Source organism: Pantherophis guttatus, chromosome 7 (assembly GCF_059756535.1).
Source record: "Pantherophis guttatus breed Tessera chromosome 7, ASM5975653v1, whole genome shotgun sequence".
In the NCBI taxonomy this organism is placed as follows: Eukaryota; Metazoa; Chordata; class Lepidosauria; order Squamata; family Colubridae; genus Pantherophis; species Pantherophis guttatus.
The window spans coordinates 66,032,179-66,055,500 of NC_142069.1; the positions used below are offsets into that span (position 1 = coordinate 66,032,179).

Below are 23,322 nucleotides of genomic sequence, written 5' to 3' on the forward strand. Positions count from 1 at the left end.
TGCTGTTAGCAACCAGACCTCAAACTTTAATACCAACATTCTGATGTGCCTGAAGCTTCCTTTGTTGTTATACTTCATAGGACGTTATGTGGGATCTTGGTTGATAACCTATTTTAGAAGTAATTGCCAGTATTGACTACTTTTTTTTTAAATTTATAAATTCGGCATCTTGCAGAATACATCTCATGATTTTTGTTAGAGAGTAATTTTTCTACCCTTCCATATCATTCTGTTCTGAGATATAGAGTATTCTACTTTGCGTACAGTGTCATGCTCATTAAAGTCCTTCTTCATTTTATCTGTCATACATTCATCTCCAATACATATGCATAACTGGGACCTTCTGCCAAATGTATTCCTCACCAAAGCTGCATATTCCTTTAATATATTTTTTTGTATTTGATTCTTCACTAAAACAAGTACTAAAGCACCATCTATAAAAATCAATAAGTATTTGTCTATGCATGATGTTACTTGTATTGACCCACACATATTACTATGGAACAATTCTAGGGACTGCTTTGTCTCTTTTCTTCCAGGAAGTAAGGGACATTTTTTTTCTTTTCATTGTTGGGGTCAATTGGATTAAGTTGCGTATGGCTTTTACCTCAATCCTTTTTTTCTATAATTTATGAACAGCATCTGGATTTTTATGCTCCATCATTCTGTGCCATAGTCTTAAATGAATTCTGTGATTGCATTTTTTCCAGCTTATTCTCTGCAATACATAATCCATTGCAATTTCTTGAAGGATGATGATTTTAAGTCCCATAACAATGATTGTCTTTAAATGTTACTTTATATTCTTTTGTGTCATATTTTATTGGAAGCTAACTGTATTTGTTCTAAATTTGGCACATTCAATACATCCAAAAGAATGTAAGAAAACCTTACTGGTATTCTCCTTGTTAAAATAACTTACCCATCTGCTAAATAAATTGCTGATTACTGTGTCTAATTGAATAAATCGCCTTTTTCTTAACAAGGTTATTTGTAGGACCAGAATCAATGTGCATTTCATCTTTGAACCAGGAAAGCAAGGTTGAGACTGATCTCTCTTACTTTCATTATTTATTTACAGTCCATTTTTCCCCCTTGTGGTATGATGATTCATTCTCTCTGAAATTTTATTGAGCTGGATTTCATGACTTAGATTTCTTAGGACAATAAGCTTGCAAATAACTAAGGCCATTACAATGAAAGCACTGCTTCTCCCTGAACCAAAAGTAATACTGTAGATGAACAAGTATAGCATTACTCATCCATAAGCAGATGATTCATTTGTAGCATCTCAGGTTTTGATGCTGCCCTGCACCTGTGCATCTTTCTTTGATTAAAGGGGGATGCAAATATAATTAGTCATTCAATCCATTGAAGTTTCAGAAGCATTTTTATTAAATTCTGCTCCTTTCAGCTTTTCTATTCTGAGAGTTGTCCACTTTCCCCCACCCCCAAGTTTTTTCTTCAGTGACTGAAGATGACCTTTCTCTTTTTTTTTTTCACAGAACATTTTATTCATTCCTTTGGGCCCATAACTTTATTGGAGGAAGCAATCAGAGTGTTTTTAGAGAGACCAGGAAACTAACCTGAGCAAGAACCCGCAGGGCCACCCTGGAAATGCTGAGGGGCTAGCCCCCACCACCTTGGCCCCGTCCCACAGGACTTTATTCATGTAGATCATTTTTTTTTTACCTAAAAGACATTATGAGATTATATTAGAAATGTTTCCTGGAAGAAAAAGAGCATGGAGGGCCTGGCGGTGCCTGGAAGCAGCCGCAACTCTTTGGCTTCACCTGGCTTCACCTTGCCCTACCCAGCCTCATCATGCCCCACCTGGCCTTGTCTTGCCTTGCCACGCCCAGCTTCACTTCACTCCACCTGGTCTCAACATTCCACACCTCACCCCACCCCATCCCACCGTGCCCCACCTGGCCTCACCCCACCTGACGTCACCCTGCCCTGCCTGCCCTGCCACGCCCTGCCTGGCCTCACCTTGCTCAGTTCCGCCTGGTCTTGCCCCACCCCGCCTCACCCGGTCTCGCCACACCTCACCCGGCCTCATCTCATCAGGCTTGCAGTAACCTCTAGGAGGAGGTAAGCGTGGCCGGGCACCCCCTCAGGGAAGTGGGGCTGGGCTGGGCTGTGGATTCCCAGTACCCTGGGAGCTCAAGGCCGGGCTGGGCACTTGCCTTCCACTCTCAGGGCTCTTGGAAGCCTGCATTGTTCTGGTGTGCAATGCCCTATAGTGTCATTTTGAGGGTAGAAAGCAACACTATGGGGCATTGCACACCCGAACAACTAGACACAAGGTCAGTTTTTCCCCCATGCCATCTCTTTGCTAAACAACTAATTCCCACAACACTGTCAAACTATTTAGTAAGGCTTTATTACTATTATTCTTTTCATCTTTCCTATTCCCTATCTCCTTTTCTATTTATGACTATAATCTTATTGCTTGTATCTTTATGATTTATATTGTTTTATTTATTTAGTTTCCTAGTATGATTTATGTTGATTACTTATTTAGTATCCTATGGCTAAGTGTTGTATCTTATGATTTCTAAGATACAACATAAGATTTATAAGATCTTTTAGAATGCTTCTAAATGCTGATTCTATTTTATTATCATAAACATTTTGTATAATCACCAAACATGTCCACTTCACTGTTCAGCCGTAACACCAAATCATTCATATAAAAGTTGAAAAGCAAAGGCCCCAGTCCAGATTCTTAGAAGACCCTAACCCAGTATGAGAACTGTATATTTATTCCTACCCTATTTTCACTTTTTAAATCAGTTGCTAGTCTGCAGAAATGTTTCTTATATGACTGTAATTAAGTTTGCTCAAGAACCTTTAGTGAGGAATTTTGTCAAAGGCTTTTGGAAAGCTAAATATATAATATCTATAAGACCATTTTTGTATACACGCTCACTGACACTTTCAAAGTTTACAGTTAGATTGCAAAATCATGTTTGATTCTTTTCAACAAGTGTTCTATTTTTGGGATTCTTTTTGCTTTAATAATACTTTAGCATCTGTTCAAGTACTTATTTAAAGTAACACATTCTCCTTTGATACTTTTTTTTAAAAAAATCAGAGTCACATTGGCTATTTTCCAGTACTCTTTTCATTTGGTTTTTTTCTCTCTCTCCCCTATCTATCCTAATAGGTGGTCTTGACCTTTAGCCCTCTGCCATCTTTAAAACCATCTCGCTATTATTAGTATCTCTGATACTTCCTGCTAATCACTCTAATATTTGCTTGGACTTGTGGTATCTTTCCTGATCTGAAGTATGTATTCTACTTGGATGTTCAGTAAACTCTGCACATTGGCCCCATCAAAGTTGGGAGGTTGCCGACATAGTAAATAGCCTCCAAATCAATTAAGTTTCTATCATATCCAAAATATGTGGATATAAATAAGGATAAAGATTTTATTTGGAGCCTAAATAAACTATATTAAACAAACAAACAGGTTTAGCTTCTAGAAGAGAAGAATTAATGATGGATGCTTTGGGCACTATGATGGATATTTGCAGACTGAGAACAGTAGAGAAATAATCTTTTCCACATCAATAATAAAGATCTTTAATTCTGTGCTTCCACTTGAGATGATCAATAGAGGTTACAAACGTTCAACATAAAGCAATATATTCTGGTCTAAGTTTACATTTAAAATGCCAAACGATTGGGCACCAAGCCAAGTTTAATAAAATAAAATGCTTGTGTGAATGATAAATCATTCTTTGGAATTCTTCGCCAGCATGCTAAAGTTTTAACACTTGAGGGGATTATTCATTGTGTTGTTCTCATTTTACATCCATTTAATTTACAGGAATCAATAGATTACTCAGGGCTTCAAACCTAATGAAATCAGAAGCATTTAAAATATACAAATGATGTTAGATTTATGCTAAATATTATTGGAATTAGAATTATTTAGGTTTTTCTGTTCCTGTTGTAGTTTACACACATTATTATTCTGAAGAAGGGTTTTCTTTTACCTCAACAGGAACTTTCTCCCAATACTATTTGTAATTTCAGAGGAGTGGTTTTCATTAAGATTTCTGAGAGAAGAGGGAAACTTCCCTTACAATGCTTGCTTAAGAAATGGCAACAACTTTGGGAAAGAAACTACAAATTAACAATGGCAACAGCCTATAAAGAAAACTTGTATAAGGTGTTTTATAGATGTCATATGCCACCAGAAAGATTAGCTAAGATGTTTAAAGATAAATCAGCTAAGTGTTGGAAATGTCACCAGTTGCTGGGATCATACTATCATATGTGGTGGTTGTGTAAAGAAGCAAAAGAATATTGGGTGAAAATACAGACATGGTAGAGGGAATGCTGCAGCAACATATAGAGTTAAAACCAGAGATATTCTTATTGGGAATTGTACCAGAGAAATATAGTAAAGTAGATACATATTTGATTATTCATATAATAACAGCGGTTAGAATTGTATTGCACAAAACTGGAAAGCAGATAAAATCCCGTTGGAAGGAGAAATTATAAAGAAAATTTTAGAGTATGCAGAAATGAATAGATTAACATTGAGAATAAAAGATAAAGAGGAGTCGATGTATTTCAAGACATGGGATAAATTTTATGATTGGTTAGAAAAGAAATATGAATAAGGATATAGAAATAAAATAGATAGAGAATAGATGGGAGAAAACAATTAGAAAAATAGATACCCAGATGATGTCAAGTAAAAGGAGAAAGGGGAGGGGGGTAAAAGGGAAAAAATTGAGATATTATAAAAATGTGAAATAAAAATTAATAATAAATAATAATTATATTATTATATAATAATAAATAATAATTGAATAAAAAATTGAAATGAGAATAAAGATAATTAGAAAATCAGGGCTGCTTGAATACCACTTTAGATTGAACTGAAAAGGGAAACAACAGGAGAGAGGGGAAGGAGTAGAGAGAGAGGAAGGGAGAAGAGAGGAGAGGAGAGAAGAGAAGAGGAGAAAGAAGAATGGGAAAAGGAGAGGAAGAAAAGGGAGGGGAAAGAGGAGTAGAGGAGAAGGTTAGAAGGGGGGAAGAAGAGAGGAGTGGGGGAAGAGAAGGGGAAGTAGGAAAGAGAAGGAAGTAGGAGAAGAGAGAGGAAGGAAGAGAAGGGGAGGAGAAGAAGAAAGGTTGGAGTAAAGGTAAAGGGTAAAAGAGCAGTCCCGAAAAAGTAAAAATTAAAAATGAAAGTTAAAAGAAAAGATGAATGAAAAATTATGGAAATGACTGTACATGTAAATGTGTTTATGAGAAATAAAAATTAAAAATGTTTTAAAAATGCTTGCTTAACTCTGATATTTAACATTCCTTTCTATCATTCCTAGTTTTTATAGTTGGTCTTCAATTTAAAACCACAATTAAGATGAGAATTTCCACTGAAAGTCATTGAGGTCGTAAGTCAAATCAGACCAGATTTTAAAACAATTTTTATCACAGTTGTCAAATCAAAAGTTATATTTAACTATTTTCCCTTGCCATATATATTTAGTACATCTTTATATTATATGACTATTGTCTGGAACAAAAGCATCATTCTAAGCAAAACATTTATTTTTATTACAACATTTTTCCTAACAGTGATAATTTTAATATCCCCCTTTTTAACATCATCTTGATTTCATTCCATGTCTTAACATGATTATTTTGAAATAACACACAGTTCATATTTGTCATATAAATATCCAAGTACTTCAGTTTTTTCTTAAAACCAGTTTTCTCTATTAGTTCTATTGGATCTTCTAATTTCATTTTAACATCTTCATCTTCTGATCATTAATCTTAAAAGCTGCTGGCATACTAAAGTCATTTAATTTTCCTATTAATGTTTCTAAGTCACATGGCAAGATAGGCGGCAAATAAATTTAACAAATAAAATAAAGAAATAATCCCTCTAGTGCCAGAGTGTCAAACTCAATTTCATAGCAGGCTGCATCAACATTATGGTTGCCCTCAAAAGGCCAATTGCATGTAAGACTGTGACAACTCACAGCAACCAGGTGAGTGTGGCTGGGTGGGCATTGCCCGCTCAAAGCCACCTCCTGTGCGCATGCCCAGGGGAGCGCCCGGCTGAGCTGGTGTGGGCCAGGGCCATTTTCTGGTATATTGTCCATCACAAGGTCCAGGTTTGCTCCCTTAAATCTTGGGTTTCCTCCCTTAAATGGGATAAGAGAAAGGGAGTAGAAATAAATAAAATATACTAGAAAAGGAAAAAATATGTAAAAGAAAGGAGAGGAAGGAAAAGCATAAGGAGCGGGTTGAGAAGGAGGGAAGGAAAGGGAAAAGTGAATCAAAAAAAGAAAAAGGAAAGAAAGAAAAGAAAGAAAAGAAAAAGAAATGGAAATGGAAATAGAAGGAAGGGAACAGGAAGAGAGACAGATGAGAATGGAAGGGAGGAAAGAAGGAGAGGAGAGGAGAGGAGAGGAGAGAGAAGGGAAGGGAAGGCAGGGAAGGAAAGGAAAGGAAAGGAAAGGAAAGGAAAGGAAAGGAAAGGAAAGGAAAGGAAAGGAAAGGAAAGGAAGGGAGAAAGGTGAGGGACACTGCCCAGAGATGATATCTACCTTGGCAAAGAACTTTTGCCTGGGTCTGAAATGGAATGCAAAAACTGGGTGATTTAGAAAACTCTGCATTTACAGAGTGAACAGACTAATTTAACAGCCCTGGGTTTTACATCACTTCTTACAACCGTTGGTAATTTTCTCATTGAATTCTCTGGTAGTTCAGGTACATGATTTTGCCAGACCAGTATTTTTATCACAGGTGAAGCCAGAAAAAGGAGGCATCTCAAAAACACTCTGATGCAAAATTGTTTTCCCTCTTCCTCCTCTTAAGTTTAAATTAGGTTTATGAGGCTGTTTCTATAGGAGGCATGGATTCTTTGGCCTTAATAGCATTTTAATTTTAATTTTAATTTAAACTACTCATTTGAGTAATTTCACCCCTGGATAATCCCCCATTTGCCCTTCCATTGTTGAAAGGGGTGTTGGAAGTAAAACAATGAAAGAAAACCAACTTTTTCTTTGTGAAGGCTTTAAAAGGGCAGTAACTGACCCACGTGCTGTGGAACTCCACACAGGATTTTTCTCTCTGAATTCAAGTGACTGGGGGGGAGGGGGGAGGCAAATTACAGTCCCTAAAATTAATGTCACTCCGTAAGCAAGATAACCAAGCATCCTTCATTTAGTCACCTCAGTGGGATTGTAAATTGTTGGTTTTAATTGGGGATCTAAAACCCAGAATTTGCTTTTTTCTTATTTTCTTTTTCTTTCTTTTTTTTAAAGGAAGGGGGAGAAGAAAGTCTTTGTGAGTCCTTTTCTAACTCTCCAGTTTTTGTTGGAAAATGGGGCAACAGTCTGGAGTCCCTTGAATGTGGGTTCGCCTTGCTAGCCCAGGAATATTGCTGAGCTGAACTCGGCAATTTTCCTGGGCTAGCAATCAGGAATTTTTAATTCCAATCAGGAATTTTTAAACTGGAATTTTTTTCTCCCAATTTTTCTCAAATGGAGCTTCATAAGCTGCACCCAACCAAGGAAGGAACTTTACCCCTCACAAACTCATTTTAAAAACAGGTGTAGGCTTTTAAATTCCTGCCTCTGTTTTTGTAATCAAACTGGCATCTACAACACGGTAGAAATACATTGTGATCAATGCCCACCCATGTGTCTTTGGTTCAAAATACTAATTCAAAGGGGGGGGGCTTCTGGTGCAGGCTGCCCAGAGCCCAGGGCAGCAAATGGAAAGTGCCCATCCCAGTCCTCGAGCTCCCGCAGTACTGGGATCCCACAGTCCAGCCCCACTTCCTCAAGGGGGTGTCTGGCTGCACTTACCTCCTTGAAGCTGCTGTGAGGCATAGCGTGTCGAGGCCAGGTGGGTAAAGTGAGGCAAGGAGCGATGTGTCGAGACTGGGTAGGGCAAGGCCAGGCCAGGCAGAGCAGGGTGAGGCAGGGTGAGGCGAGGCTGGGCAAGTCCAATGAGCCCAGACCCCCCCTGCTCACTTTCTTCCAGGAAACATTTCTAATATAATCTCATAATTGCCTTTTAGGTTTAAAAAGAAACATATTGATCTGCATAAATGTTAATGCTGGATGGATCTAACCCAATAACTCACAGGAGACAATGGTATCTCTTCATTGATTCTTTATTCTAGGCCTGGAGTCCTCCTAGGCCCAAGTCAGGGTAAAGATCACTGACCTCTGTCTTGTCTTTGCAGGCACACATCTGGAACTGCTGGATGCCCACGTGTAGGACCCTTTTATATACCAGGGGAGGAGTCTGAGGTAAGGGGGTATGATGGGATATGGGGAGGTGCCAGCCCCTGCCTGGGAGAATTAGACATTTACCCTGACAAATCCCCCTCTAAATGTCTAATTAACGGCGGACATATGATATCTGTGAACATACATCTTAGGTACATAAAACACATGATCTACATATATACACATATTTTTGATGTGAGATATGCGTGTTGCTTTTGAGGTAGTGGCTTTGTAAGTATGTCTGCTGTTTGTTGTTCAGTGTCACAGTATATGGCTTTAATGAACCCCATTTCTGAGAATTGCCTAACGTGTTTATATTTTATGTCTATGTGCCTTGATCTCTGTCCCACGGCATCTGCTTTTGATATTTCTATAGCTGCCTTGTTGTCTTCATGTATGACTATGGGGTATGTTGGTTCGGCCCAGATGTCAGTAAGTAAATCATCAAACCACACTAGGTTATTTGCGGCTTTTGATAAGCAGACGAATTCGGCTTCGGTGGTAGAAGTGGCCACCAGCTTCTGTTTTCCCGTATACCAATGTATAGGGCAATTGTTTAAGAAGACTACGTACCCGGAAGTGCTTTTTCTACTTTTGGCATCCCCGGCCCAGTCAGCGTCTGCATAGCAGGTTAACTTGGGTTTCTCAGACAGGTCTGGTTCGAGGCACAGCTGGGCATTGGCACTGTGTTTCAGGTACCTGAGCAGTCTTTTTATGGCATCCCAGTGCAGGACAGTGGGCTTGCTCACATGTCTGGACAGTAGATTGACGGCCAGAGCGATGTCAGGCCTCGTCCAGTTGGTGATGTAGAGTAGCGAGCCTATTGTTGACCTGTACAGCTTGTTGTCAACGAAGGGTTCAGCTTCATTGTACATGCTCCTTATGAAGTCCGGTTGCATGGGTGTCTCGCAGGGTTTTGCCCCTGACATGTTGCATTTGGATAACAGTTCCATGATTTTCTCTCTTTGTGAGATCCGGAAGCCCTTGTCAGTTTTAATCACTTGCACCCCTAGGTACTTGTCTATCTTCCCTAGTGACTTCAGAGAGAAATGATTTCCTAACTCGGTGGCAAATTTATCGCATTTGGCCCTTTGCTTCCCTATGTACAATATATTATCCACATACACAAGAACACCTTCGAATGCTCCTCCCTCTCTCTTTGTGAAAAAACATTTGTCTGCAGAGGTGGCTTTGAAGCCCATGGTGTTGAGAGCTTTGGCTAGACAGTCGTACCACCTCTTGCCAGACTGTTTGAGTCCATATAAACTTTTGTTCAGGAGCCATGTGTTGTCCTTTCCATCGTTGTATCCTGGTGGGGCCTTAACATAGATCTCCTTATCCAATTCTGCGTGTAGATATGCGGTTTGCACATCGAATTGGAATACTTCCAGCCCTAGGATGGTGGCAATTACTAGGGTGCTCTTGACACTCTCAGCCCTGATTGTGGGGGAGTAGGTGTCCGTTTAGTCTTCCGGGTACCTTTGGGCGAAGCCTTGTGCGACCAACCTCGCTTTGTAGAGCGTTTTGTTGTCTTCGAGTGTTTTGACTTTGAACACCCACTTAGTCCCAATTGGCTTTTTGTTCTCAGGTGCTTGAGCTGGCGAGTATACTTGTAGTTCTCGGAGGCTCTCCATTTCCTTTTCCATGGCTTGCTTCCACCTTTCCCTCTCTTCCTGGGGGAGGCCGAGTATCTCTTCGTAGGAACTGGGTGTGAAATGCTCTGTGTGTATGGACATGACGTAGTCCTCTAGTCTCTTTGGTAACTTGTTCCTACTGGATCTAGTTGGTCTGTCTGGAGGCGTATCTGCTTAATGCAGGCATTCGGCTTCTTTTTTGGTGAGGCTATCTAGGTTCAGTGTGGGGTGTCCTTCTTTCCATTCCTCGGCTTTCAGTTCTTGGTGTTTGGGTCTGTCTGTTTCAGTTTCCTCTGGCCCCCTGGTGGTCAGTTCTTTGTCACTTTGGTTATGTGGTTGCATGTCTCTGCCAAGGAAAATGTCATTGCAGTGGAGCTTTGACCAATTCGAGTGCTCATGGAATTCCGCAGACCTGGACACAATGAATTTGTTATTGCAGTCCACAAATCTGAATCCCTTTGTTCCAGGCTCATAGCCCACGAACCTTAGTCTTTTTGACACCTTTTCTCCCTTCTTCCTTAGCTGTCGGGGAATGTGGACGTCAGCTGGGGCACCAAATACATGTAGGTGGGCTAGGTTGGGTTTTCTATTGTACATTAGTTCGTATGGGGTTTTATTGATTGAGCTTGACCACAACCTGTTTAGTGTGTAATTTGAATAGTGTAGTGCCTCTGACCAGAATGATTGGCTCATTCCAGCGTCCTCCAAAACACACCTCATCATTGTTTGGAGCAATCCGTTTTTTCATTCTGAGACCCCATTCTGGAATGGAGAAAAAGGGGTGGAGCTAAAATGCAATATGCCCCTCTCCCTTAACCATTTTGCAAAGTCCTTGGCCATGAATTCTGTGCCCCGGTCAGTCATTATCTGTTTGATTTTCACCCCATGTTGTAGTTCCACCCTTTTATAAAAGTCTTTGAACCTTTGGAATGTCTCATTTTTATGCTTGAGAGAGTACACATAGCCATACCTGCTGTAGTCATCTACTATGGTTAAGAAAAACCTTTTCCTGTGTCCAATGGAAGGTCTCAGTGGTCCCACTAAATCCATGTGTACTAGCTGAAATGGGTGGTCAGTTGTGCGCTCTGACCTTTTGGGCCTCGCTTTGACCTTAATTTTTGAAGATTTACACACTGAACACTCCAAATAATTTTTGCAGTCCTTTACTTTCAAACCCTCTGTACATTCTAGCATTTTTTCTACAACCAGGAAACTGATATGTCCTAGCCTTCTGTGAAGGAGGTGGGCACAATTGTCGTGGATGGGTTTTCCCACGGATATCTTGTTTTTGCTTGGTGACACAGTGTTTGTTTCCTCCTGGGGTCCCCCTCTAGTTTCAGTGTCTTCCCCCTGGTCATGGGTGATGCTTGTGTTTATACTTCCCTCGCTGTTCTCAAGTACGGTAATCCATCATGTGTGGTTACCTTGCCAACCCTTTTTCCTTGGTTGAGTATCTGTACCCTGCCTTCCTTGAATGTTACCTCTGTGTCTGTGTCTGTTGTGAGCTTTGCGATGGCTAAGACATTGTGGGGTATTTCTGGCACGTACAGTACCCCCTCTATTTTCCCAATCCCTGGTATATGTACATTCCCTCTCCCTATGACCTTGGCTGTGCTCTGGTTAGCCATTCTGATCTTGAAGTCTGTCTCTACGAGGGAGGTGAATAGATTGGGGTTGTGTGTTGTATGATTAGTGGCTCCTGAATCCAGAAGCCACATGTTCTCATCTGCCCCCTGCTTGGGGTCTGCTTTACCATGCCTGAAGCCATACATGGTCCCTGGGTTGCTATCTCTGGAAGCATCCCTGCGTTCACTGCTTTTTCTAGAGTTGGGTGACCACCCATGTCCCCGTTCCCTGAAATGTCTGTGGTCTGGTGACCGTCTCTCTCTATATCCCCTGTCCCTATCACCTCTGGGGCAATCCCTCCTTAAATGATTCCTGGACCCACAGGAAAAACACTCTGGGGCAACCTTTCCCCTGTCCTGGAACTCAACCCTTTTGGTGGGTCTGGGGTCCCTTCTTGACATGTGGCAGTCCCTCCTTAAATTATCCTCTGCAATAAGGCGGTTAGTGAGTGTGTCTAATGTTAAGTGTTCTAGACTGAGGCTGTCCAATTGCATCACAAAGTTGTCCCAGCTACTGTCTAAAGAGTTTATGACTATACTCATCATACTCTCCTCAGTGATTGCTTCACCCCTATACATTAATTCAATCCTGGTTGCGTTAAGTTCTAACAGGTGTTCACTCATAGGGACCCCTGGTCTAAGTCTGGCAGAATGGAATTCTCTGGAAATCCTACTTGTGGTTGCTCTACTTCTGCTGTAAAAAAGGTTATAAAGTTTTTGTATCACTTCATGCACTGTCATGTGATTCCCTATGCTTGGGTACAAAGTTGGAGAAATACTGGTTAACAAAATACAAAAAGCCCTGTGGTGGTTACAGTCAATTTCAAAAGTCCAGGGTTTCTGGGGTGGATCTGATATTAGGAAAAGTAAGTTTTCTTTCATAAAAACTATCTGCAGCTTTTGACTCCGCTCTAGAAAATTTTTTCCATCTATTTGCAGTTTGGGAAAGTTGACAGGTAAAGCCCCAGAATTGTTAGAATGGTTACTTACAGAGGGTAGCTGTCCATGGTTTTGTGAGTGAGGGAACTCACAATATGGCATGGGAATGGCTATTCTGTACTGACTTGTCTCTATGTTCTGACTTATCTCTATGTTCCTCCCTTCTCTTCCTGCAGGTGGCGTCGGAGCATGTGTGAGGCCCATTTCATGCTGGAGGCCGTCTGGAGGGGAGCTCATGGCTGCAGTTCTCAGGCCTAGGCCTTGACTCACCCCTGGTGGGTCTGGATGCATCGTGGGGCCCTGGAAGTCGCTGCTGGGCTGTGTAGTCCCCGGCGAAGAATGGCTGGAGGCTCAGGATCGAAACGGTCATAAGTCGAGGACTTTCGAGGATCGGTGGTGCGGCGGCAGCGGTGGTGGCGATGGCTGGTCCTGATCTGGATGTGCTGGCCCCTGGTTGGTTGGAGAAGCCTGGCAGAGGTCGCAGAGCAGGAAGGTAGCTGGCACGTCTCTCTTCTCTTGGATCCCTCGTAGTTAGTGAGGTGGGTGGTGAGTTCGAGTCCTGCCTTTGTTCTGCTCCATAGGCGGTCGGGGTTTCTTGTTCATTGTGGAAGCACGTTGCCCCCTTTGGTAGTCATAGGGTTGGTGTCTCGAAGCCGGTGGTCACTCTGGTGCCTTCTTGGCCCTCGAGGTTTTCCTTGCAGCTTGTGGTTGGTGCAGGAGGCTTGAATGTGGAGCCAAAGGCTGCTGCTAGAGTCTCCGTTGCTTTTTCTATCTCGAGCACACTAGGCAAGTTCTGGTTTACTTGGGCTTGTCTATTGCAGTTGTTTTCTGGATGCTCCCCATTTGTTTTGGGGCCTTGGCTGTTTTCCGCCATTGGATTCAAATCCTGGCTTCCCATTGGTTGCTGGCCATTCCAAAATGGCCACCGGGAAATTGGCGCGAAACTGAGCCCCTCTATGTCCGGGGCCTCTGCAAGGGAATCCCCTTCCCTTTCCCTTACCGGGCTGGCATCTTCTTGGGTGCTCATCGCTGCTCCATGGGTTTTTAGGAGGCCTTGGAGTTTCGTGATGAGCTCTCCATTGCTGATGGGCGCTTCCATCATTTTCAGCAGGGCCATTCTCAGTTCGTCTTCCTCTCGTGGCTCTTCTCTTTCGTGGTCATCTGATTCCTCCCGTGGTCTCTCTTTACAGAGGAGTGGGTCCAGCTCGATGTCCTGTCCACTTCCAGCTGGGGTGGCTCTTGGCATGGCACCTTTGGGTGTCAGTTGAGCAGCCATCCTCTTGGTGAATGCCCTGGTGTTTACTCTGCTCTTCTTATCAGAGTGAACAGCTTGTTCAGTCATTCTTTAGAGTTATGGGTAACCACCCTCTGCTGCCAATTTGTTAATGCTGGATGGATCTAACCCAATAACTCACAGGAGACAATGGTATCTCTTCATTGATTCTTTATTCTAGGCCTGGAGTCCTCCTAGGCCCAAGTCAGGGTAAAGATCACTGACCTCTGTCTTGTCTTTGCAGGCACACATCTGGAACTGCTGGAACTGCTGGAACTGCTGGAACTGCCCACGTGTAGGACCCTTTTATATACCAGGGGAGGAGTCTGAGGTAAGGGGGTATGATGGGATATGGGAAGGTGCCAGCCCCTGTCTGGGAGAATTAGACATTTACCCTGACAATAAATAAAGTCCTATGGGCTGGGGCCGAGGTGGTGGGGGCTGGCCCCATAGCATTTCCAGGATGACCCTCGGGGCAGATCTGACCACATCATGGGCCGATCTAGCCTGCAGGCATTAAGTTTGACATGTCTGCTCTAGTGGGTCTTCCAAAACTAACACCGGATCACTCGTAAATGTCTTAATATCTTTTTAAATCTTAACTCCTGTAATTCTGTCATCTTGTCTTATGTCTCTATTCAGTACCCCAAGAACTAAAAAGAGTTCATTTTTACAAGGCATCCTTGCCATGTTCCTTTTTTTGAATTACACAAAGTTTTGCTAGTTCTCCACTAATAATTATTTGTGTTTTCTGTGAAGTATAAATCTATGTTACCTATTTTAAGGTGACCAATCGTCCTCCTTTAATGAGGACAGTCCTTCTTTTGTAAGTCTACATGTCCTCCTTTTCGATATTTGAAGACTAATCTGTAAATCTCCATATTCGATCGATGCTGATCTGATCCGTTGAGTGTGATGTGACATATTTGTATTTGACATGACAATTCATCAAGGCTCAGTACAGTGCAGCGAGACGCAATTATGAGGCGCATGCGCTCCACACAGGAGAATTGTTTTGAGAGATGTGCTGCACGCAAGTGGCTTTGTTTACTTCTTACCGAAAAATGACACACACGCACATGTCCTCCTTCTCATTGTAAAAAAGTTGGTCACCTTACCTATTTAATAAAATTATCTCCAAGATTCGTATGTTCCACAATTCTGAACAAGGAAACCCAATTCAAATTGTCAAAAGGCTTCTCTGCATCCAAGATCAATGCAGCTTGTTTTTCACTGTATAGCTCCAAATACTATCCAAAACATTTCTAATATAATCTCATAATTGTCTTTTAGGTTAAAAAAACACATATTGATCTGCATGAATAAAGTCCTGTAAAATTACACTGAACATTTTAGCCAAAATTATGGTAAACAACTTATAATAATTATTCAATAAAGACATTGGTCAACAATTACTTGTTAAAGTCAACTCTTGGTTCTCTTTAGATATTAATCCTAAATCAGCCTCCTTCCAGCTATCAGGAACCTTTCCATTCTATAAAATAATACTCATGGTTTGTTGTAAAAGCTTATAAAAGTTGATCCCCAAATCATTTATAACAAGAATCCAGCAGCTCATCTAGATCAGGTGTTTTTCCTGTTTTTTAAATAGTTTCCCCTTTTCATATATTTCCCTTATTGTTATAGATCCATTTAAAATTTGTCTCTGATTCACTATGATCCTTGGTAAATTCTATTTATGTAAATATTACTCCACCTTTTCTAAGGAAACTGTCTGAACTTTACATAAAGTAGAATAATATTGATGAAACGGTTTGTGCTTTTTTGCATTATCTGTTATTACAGTATTTCCTCCTTGTAACTTAATATCACTTTATTTCCTTTTTCTTTTCCCAACTTATATCCAACCATTTCCTTGGTTTATTTGCAAACTCAAACATTTTTTGTTCCACATAATTCATCTTTATTTCCATTTCTTTCACTGTTAACACAGATATTTGTGACATTAAATATCCTTCCATCATATGCCCCTACTATGGACAGAATACGGGCTTGCAAGAATTCATAGATAAGCCACTGCTGCATTTGACACTCATGTTGTCCTGCCAACTGTATGGGAGAGATTCTGATAAGGACAGTATTTCCTGCATGTTGAAGTACTCAAGATGTAGCAATATACAGTATATTAACAGCCTGTTCTAACATTCTTGAAATATTCAGCCAGCAGAGGACAGTGCTAATCTGAAACTCCAGTATGCAAAACCTTTAATACTTTAATATGGTTAAAACAGTTGGATATATGGGCCTAATAAAATTGCAGGCATTAAATCCCATGAGTTCTTTGTACTTATTGAAATTACAGAAAAGTCTGTTCTAGGCTACTTTTCCCCTTTTCATTCAGAGAATGGGCCAGCTGAGTGTTAGGCTTCATGCTTATCTTGATGGCATATGAACTTGTTAAGTATTTGTTATAAATTTTATTTTGCTCAGATTGCTTTTTCCCTGAGGCAAATGCATTTAAAGCCGAACTTTCTGTCATCTGTAGTATACCGGTACTTATTTTTCTACAATTTAAGAATTGCCACACAATAAGAGCCAATGTATTTAAGTAAAATAGGAATTGTTTCCAAATGCTTATATAAAAGAATGGTAACATTGCAGGCAAGCCTACCTATAGAGGACACTTAACTGGCACATATTTTGAATTTTAATCAATTTTTAAATGATGTAAAAGAATGGAAAGAACAGGGTTGGAGCATAGGTTTAAAAAGAACTCTGATAATATTCTACAGAAATCAAAGGCAAAATAGCAATATAGACTATAATTGTTATTGTACTGTGGTCTATCAAGAACTCTATTCCCAAAGCTGTATTCTGCTAAGAGATACATTTCATGCAAATTGGGAAAGGCCCAAAGCAAACTGTAGGTATGGCCAAAGGCTAAATTTGATCATCATGCTTGATGCTCCTTTTTTGGGGAGGGGATTTTCTGGCACCCTCTTTTTCTCTATATATTTCTCTTCATCCTGAAGACTGCCAGAGAATGACACATTATTCCTGCCAGAAGTCTGAATTAATACTGTGCCAAAGTTTGCCTTGCAATTTCTCAAAGGTTTTGTTCCCCAGAGAATGAGGCTTCTGTTATTTTTTTATCTTATTCTCAGGCTGCTCAAGGATTCTTTCAAATTTCTCTGATTGATATGCTTTTTAGCTGACTTTACCCAAAGTGAAAGGTGCTGGTGATTTTTTTTTTTCTGAGGGAGGTCTCTCCCCTCTTCTGGCACCTCACTTGTTGCTAGTATTTCCCATCTGAAAAAGCTTCATGGAAGGAGATCCCACATGCTGCCTTCCTTTGGGGCTTAATGAAGTGTGGGAAACCTCTTTTTTAAAAGGAATTTTGAAAGCCAATTCTCTTTCATCAGACTGAAGGTACTTCCATGACAGCTTTGCATCGCTTCTGAATCAGCTGTGGACCTCTGCACTCATTTGTTCTCTGGTTTTGGCAGTGTTTCTTATTCTGCTGCAATTTACTTGTAGACTAGAGGCAATCTGTTTTATTTTTTGCAATGCTGCTGCCTGCTCTTTGGAGTTAACCTGTTTGTCCATAAATGGAAGATCCAACCTTACTATGTCTCCTGACTCCCAAATGGCAACCCTTTCTTTCTTTCTTTCTTTCTTTCTTTCTTTCTTTCTTTCTTTCTTTCTTTCTTTCTTTCTTTCTTTCTTTCTTTCTTTCTTTCTCGCTCTTTCTTCAGTATCCTGGCACTGTTCATAAGCTTTGCTTGGTACGTAATCTTCCTCTACATGCTGTGACTACTATAGAGGTGAAGATTGGTCAAATTTTTACAATTTGTAATTTGAAATGGTCACTAAATGAGACAGTAGGTAAGTGAGAACTATGTATACAAAGATCCACCCTTTCCCTATGTGGTCTTTAGGGGCTGGAGTTAGGCTTATTATTTAACTTTATAATCTCAAACCAGCAACTCTAGGAATAGTTTCTAATCTGTTCTCCAAAACTTTAGCCACAACCTTTGAGGTCCTGCTGCCTGCATTCTGCAACTTAGTTTTTGATTTCAACTATAAGTCTGTAGATTTCAACCATGTTAAACTTTCCTCCCATACATCAACTTCTTTATAACTACTGGGAAGAGTAATACACTTAACTATTAAGAATGTATAGACAACTGATCTCACAGAGACCATTAACAGGATGTCCTAATGATGATCCCATATTATTTATGAAGGTTTTAAAACCTTCATAAATACTTATTTTATTTTTATTTATAATTTTTATTTGCTGCCCATCTCTGAGCAACTTTTTAGCTTACCTTGGAGAAATCTTCTCTTAAACCCAATAAAAGGTAATTCTTGGTTGATTTTTGCTTCAGAAGCTAATCTAAACAGGTTCAGCTCTGGTTAATACTTATATGGAAGACCTCCATGTAAAACCAGAACTGGGGGCTAGACTGGAGACTAAAAAGTATCTACAAAGAAGGCAATGGCAACCTGCTTCTAGACTGTTGCCAAGAAAGTGATACAGAGATACAGTATCTAGGAAGTTATTTGTTGAGAAAAACATGAAGGAAAGTTTACCCAAGGGGCAGTAGTTTCTCATGAGTAAATCAAAAGCTGCCATAGCAGCTTTTCTTCTTCCCCTTAAAATGATGTTGATCCAACAATAAAGAGGCTCATCCACCATCTTTAGTTTATGCACTGTTTCAACTATCATTTATTGTGTAGAGAAACAAATATAACTTATCAAAAGCCATAATTAAAGGATTTTGGATTAAACTGAAAAAAATATTCAGTAGTCTAAGGATTGCAGCAAGCTACAAGACTAAGAATATCCCTGAAGACAGAAATAACAGCGTTGAAATAATTTATCCCCATTCTTAACCTTTTTGATGCCTAATGTTGCTGCTGATCATTTCACAAAATTGGTTGAAATAAAGTGAAGTGTATTTACTGTACTTATGAAATAAAGGTATTTCCCAGTAAAAGGAAATGAGGGAATCCCCATTATAGTATGAATCCATAACAGTATGAATCCATAGTGAAGATCTCCCCCCCCCATTTCTATTGAAATAACAGTATTAATCATGGTTTCTTCATATCTACAATTGAATTAATCTGAAAGTAAGCTATATCAAGGGCAGGCTGAGGATTTTGCACAGTATCTGCACGATAAAATCGCTCAGATTCGGGAAGGCTTGGACTCTGACTGGGTAGATCCCGGCGGGGTGACTGAGGCTGGTCTTGAGAATGTTACCTGGGATGAGTTCGACCCTGTGACTCCTGAGGACGTGGACAGGATCCTGGGGAGATTAAACGCAACCACATGTTTATTGGACCCGTGCCCCTCCTGGCTGGTACTGGCCACCCGGGAGGTAACACGAGGCTGGCTCCAGAGGATCATAAATGCTTCTCTGAGAGAGGGTTTCTTGCCTCCCGCCTTGAAAGAGGCGGTGGTGAGGCCCCTCCTCAAGAAGCCTTCTCTGGACCCGGCCGTTTTGGCAAACTATCGTCCGGTCTCCAACCTTCGCTTTGTTGCGAAGGTTGTGGAGAGTGTGGTTGCGCGACAGCTCCCACAGTTCCTGGATGAAACCGTCTATCTAGATCCGTGCCAGTCCGGCTTCAGGCCTGGGTACAGCACGGAGACGGCATTGGTCGCATTGGTGGATGATCTCTGGAGGGCTCGGGACAGGGGTTGTTCCTCTGTTCTGGTCCTGTTAGACCTCTCAGCGGCTTTTGATACCATCGACCATGGTATCATGCTGCGCCGGCTGGAGGGACTGGGGGTGGGAGGCACCGTGTTGCGGTGGTTCTCCTCCTATCTCTCTGACCAGTCGCAGTCTGTGTTGGCAGGGGGCAGAGGTCGACCTCGAGGCGCCTTGCTTGCGGGGTGCCGCAAGGGTCGGTCCTCTCGCCGCTCCTGTTCAACATTTATGTGAAGCCGCTGGGTGAGATCATCCGTGGTTTTGGGGTGCGATGCCATCTGTACGCTGATGACACTCAGCTGTACATTTCCACCCCAGACCACCCCAATGATGCCCTCGAAGTGATGTCCCAGTGTCTGGAGGCCGTGCGGGTCTGGATGGGGAGGAACAGGCTTCGGCTCAACCCTTCCAAGACCGAGGGGCTGTGGATGCCGGCGTCCCGGTATAGCCGGCTGGTGCCATCGCTGGCTATTGGGGGCGAGTCACTGACCCCCACAGAGGGGGCTCGCAACTTGGGCGTCCTCCTGGACACACGGCTGTCTTTAGAAGAGCATATGACGGCCGTGGCCAGGGGGGCTTTTTATCAGGTTCGCCTGATACGCCAGTTGCGCCCCTTTCTGGATCGGGACTCCTTGTGCACAGTCACTCATGCCTTGGTTACATCACGCCTAGACTACTGTAACGCTCTCTACATGGGGCTCCCCCTGAGGAGCACCCGGAGGCTCCAGCTGGTGCAGAATGCGGCCGCGCGGGTGATTATGGGAGCGACGTGGCGCTCCCACGTAACACCTCTCCTGCGCGAGCTGCATTGGCTCCCGGTGGTCTTCCGGGTGCGCTTTAAGGTGTTGGTTCTCATCTTTAAAGCGCTCCATGGCTTAGGGCCAGGGTATTTGCGAGACCGCCTGCTGCTACCGATAACCTCCCACCGGCCAATACGCTCTCACAGAGAGGGCCTCCTCGGGGTGCCGTTGGTCAGGCAATGTCGGCTGGCGGCCCCCAGGGGGCGAGCCTTCTCTGTGGGGGCACCCGCCCTGTGGAATGAGCTGCCTCCTGGAATACGATTGATCCCGGACCTCCGGACCTTCCGTAAAGCCCTGAAGACGTTTTTATTTCATCAAGCCGGCCTAGCCTAAATGGTTTTTAATTGGGATTTTAAATTTTATGGATTTGGGGGTTTTAAATTTGGGTAGCCAATGATTTAATTCTTTTAATTATCTTAACTTTTGCATTTGTATGTTTTTTAATTTTGGCTGTTCACCGCCCTGAGTCCCTTCTGGGAGAAGGGCGGTATACAAATTAAATAAATAAATAAATAAATAAATAAATATCAGTCTCCGTAAAATCAGAATATATATTTGTATTTATTATTTTATGCATCTCTTCCATCTAAGTTGAAGTATTTACCTAAATGATCAAAGAATGCACATCCCTTTCTAACAAATGTTTGGAAGCAAGCCCATCTTCAAATGTAATCAGCAGCAATGCTTATGAAAATCCCAAGGGTTTCCACAGAACTGAAAAATGAGAAAATCAGTGGCACACATTTACAAAACCAGCTCCATCCTTTTTAAACACATCTGTGATGTCCAAATGCATGTGCAAAGAATGCAGCCTTGTGTAACAACTATTAAGTCATTGTCCCACGCCACCATCCCCAGCATTTCTCCCATTCTCATACAAAACAGAAGGACCAACTCAGGATATAGTTGGGAACAGGCAAAATGGGGAAATGCAAACAAAAAATAAACACTGGTTTCGGCCTGCTTCTCTGCATTTCATTTGTTTTCAGAAATTTATTCTGAGTCTGGTTCTAATGCAGGAAAGAGACAGACTAAGGAAAAACTGCTACAAGGATTTTTTTTTTCATGTCTCCTTTCCACATTTCTCTTTCAGATAATGTTGAAATCTGTCCCCTCAACCTTGTTTATGTATGATAAGGGCATAGCGATAATACATCTGCTTTAATATCCATCATGGCTACATTGATCCTGGCTTCCTAAATTCCATTCAAAATTTTCTGTAACTTATCTGCTTAGATGAAGTATTGATTCCTTGTGGACTTTGGCATTCAGTTCTGAATGCATCCTGCTCAGAACCTTTCTTCAACCCTTTAGCTGCCTTGCTTTAAGCTGGCAAGCCAAGGTCAGACAAGAGAAGCCTTTGTTTCATCTTCTCTCCTCCTATTCAAGGGTTTCTTCTCTTTGCCAGCATAGCTTGGCTTCATTCTGATAGCATCTGCCTGTGATTAAAGACAGATAAAGTTAGGACAGACTGCTGGCTCACTGGCCTTTTAGTTTTAATTTGTGTTATTGATATTGACTTTGGATCTTGCCAAGCTTACTTTCATTTGAGGAGGATCTTCTGGGGAACCGGTTCCTATGGTAACAAACAGCATGCATTGTAATAAAGCACATTACTGATGAAATAAATAATAATTATGGGTCTTGTTCCCTTTAAAAGTATTTTTCCTATTCATTCATAGCATTAATAGACAAGTTTCTTAATAAGGGCTTAAATGTTACACATTTCAAAGTTGGAAATACAAACGTAGATATGGAAAGGATATTTACCTTTGTTTCCTCTGCCTCCAGATTATGTTAGAGCTTGCTTCTTTGTAAGTAGAAGAAAAAATTTAATTAGCTCAGAACTCAGGATTCCCACCGAAGCAAGGAAATGCACTGCAGATAGTTCTCATTTACAAAGTTCACTTAGTGAACATTCACAGTTACAAGAGCACTAAAAATGACTTATGACTGTTTTTCACACTTATGACACTTTCAGCATCCCCATCATTATGTGATCAAAATTCAGACACTTGGCAACCGATTCATATTTATGGCAGTGGCAGTGTCCCAGGGTCATGTGATCACCTTTTGACAAGCAAAGTCAATGGAGAAGCAAGATTCACTTAACAACCATGTTACTAACTTAACAACTGCAGTGATTCACTTAACAACTGTAGCAAGAAAGATTGTAAAATGGGGCAAAACTCACTTAACAACTGTCTCACTCAGTTCATTCTCCACCTATATTATTTTGGTTTTATGGAATTTATCAACATGACAAGATTTGCACTTTGATAGGAAACAGAAAGGATACTGTACATATTTCAATCATCGACTCTGTCCAAAGAGAGAACTAGAATCATTCCTAGATATTACTTTTAACCATCTTTCATTTACCTACACATATAAACAAATGTTGTTATTCATGGAGAATCTCTACACGTGTGTCAGAATCCATACTACACAGAGTTTACTGCTTGTAATCATATCTATCTTCAGTTATAGGTCTTTCACACTGTATTTTTATACTGTGGATTTGTTGGTTGTTATATTTATTGTATAATGTATTAGATATTGATGATTACATCTCTCATATTCACTCTGTTTTTGGTATGGGGGACTGAGTTAAAAAAATTAAATATGTCTGAGCTAATCATGTTTGTTCTCTTTTCCCATTCTTTACACAATTAAAGGAAATGGCTAGTCTTTTCTGTTCTTTTTGTAACAGCTTTCAAAACAGGCACACCTGACTTTTTAGTGGCCTGGGGCCACAGCTAAATAATTTATTGCTGGGGGGGGGGAGTAACAAAAAGGTAATTTAATTCAGTACTATTTGAAAAGAAAGAGACGGAGACAATCAAAAACAAGGTGGATGGATTCATTTAATAGTGGTGATGGGTACACAATTGGAAGGTCTGATGGACCTGAATAGAGGCTCATGGAGAAAATCTATTATGTGTTGCTAAAGTTGATTCTTTGTGGCACATTGTCCATCAATTAAGTAAATTTAAGGAATGCCCTGGAGAACGTACGCTGTACTCATATAGTTCATTTTCACTTTTAGTTAATGCTTAGAACTTTTTCTTCTCTTCTAGCAACTATTCTC

At 41.2% G+C, this 23,322-nt stretch overlaps 1 long non-coding RNA gene across 1 annotated transcript; it reads left to right on the forward strand.

Annotated features, from left to right (window-relative positions):
* Nucleotides 1–7,739: 7,739 nt before the first annotated feature.
* On the forward strand, nucleotides 7,740–16,020 carry LOC117673590 (uncharacterized). Its single transcript, XR_009621262.2, has 4 exons — nucleotides 7,740–8,300; nucleotides 12,654–13,016; nucleotides 13,995–14,081; nucleotides 15,705–16,020. It is a non-coding gene; the product is annotated as an uncharacterized LOC117673590 (long non-coding RNA).
* Nucleotides 16,021–23,322: the final 7,302 nt, after the last annotated feature.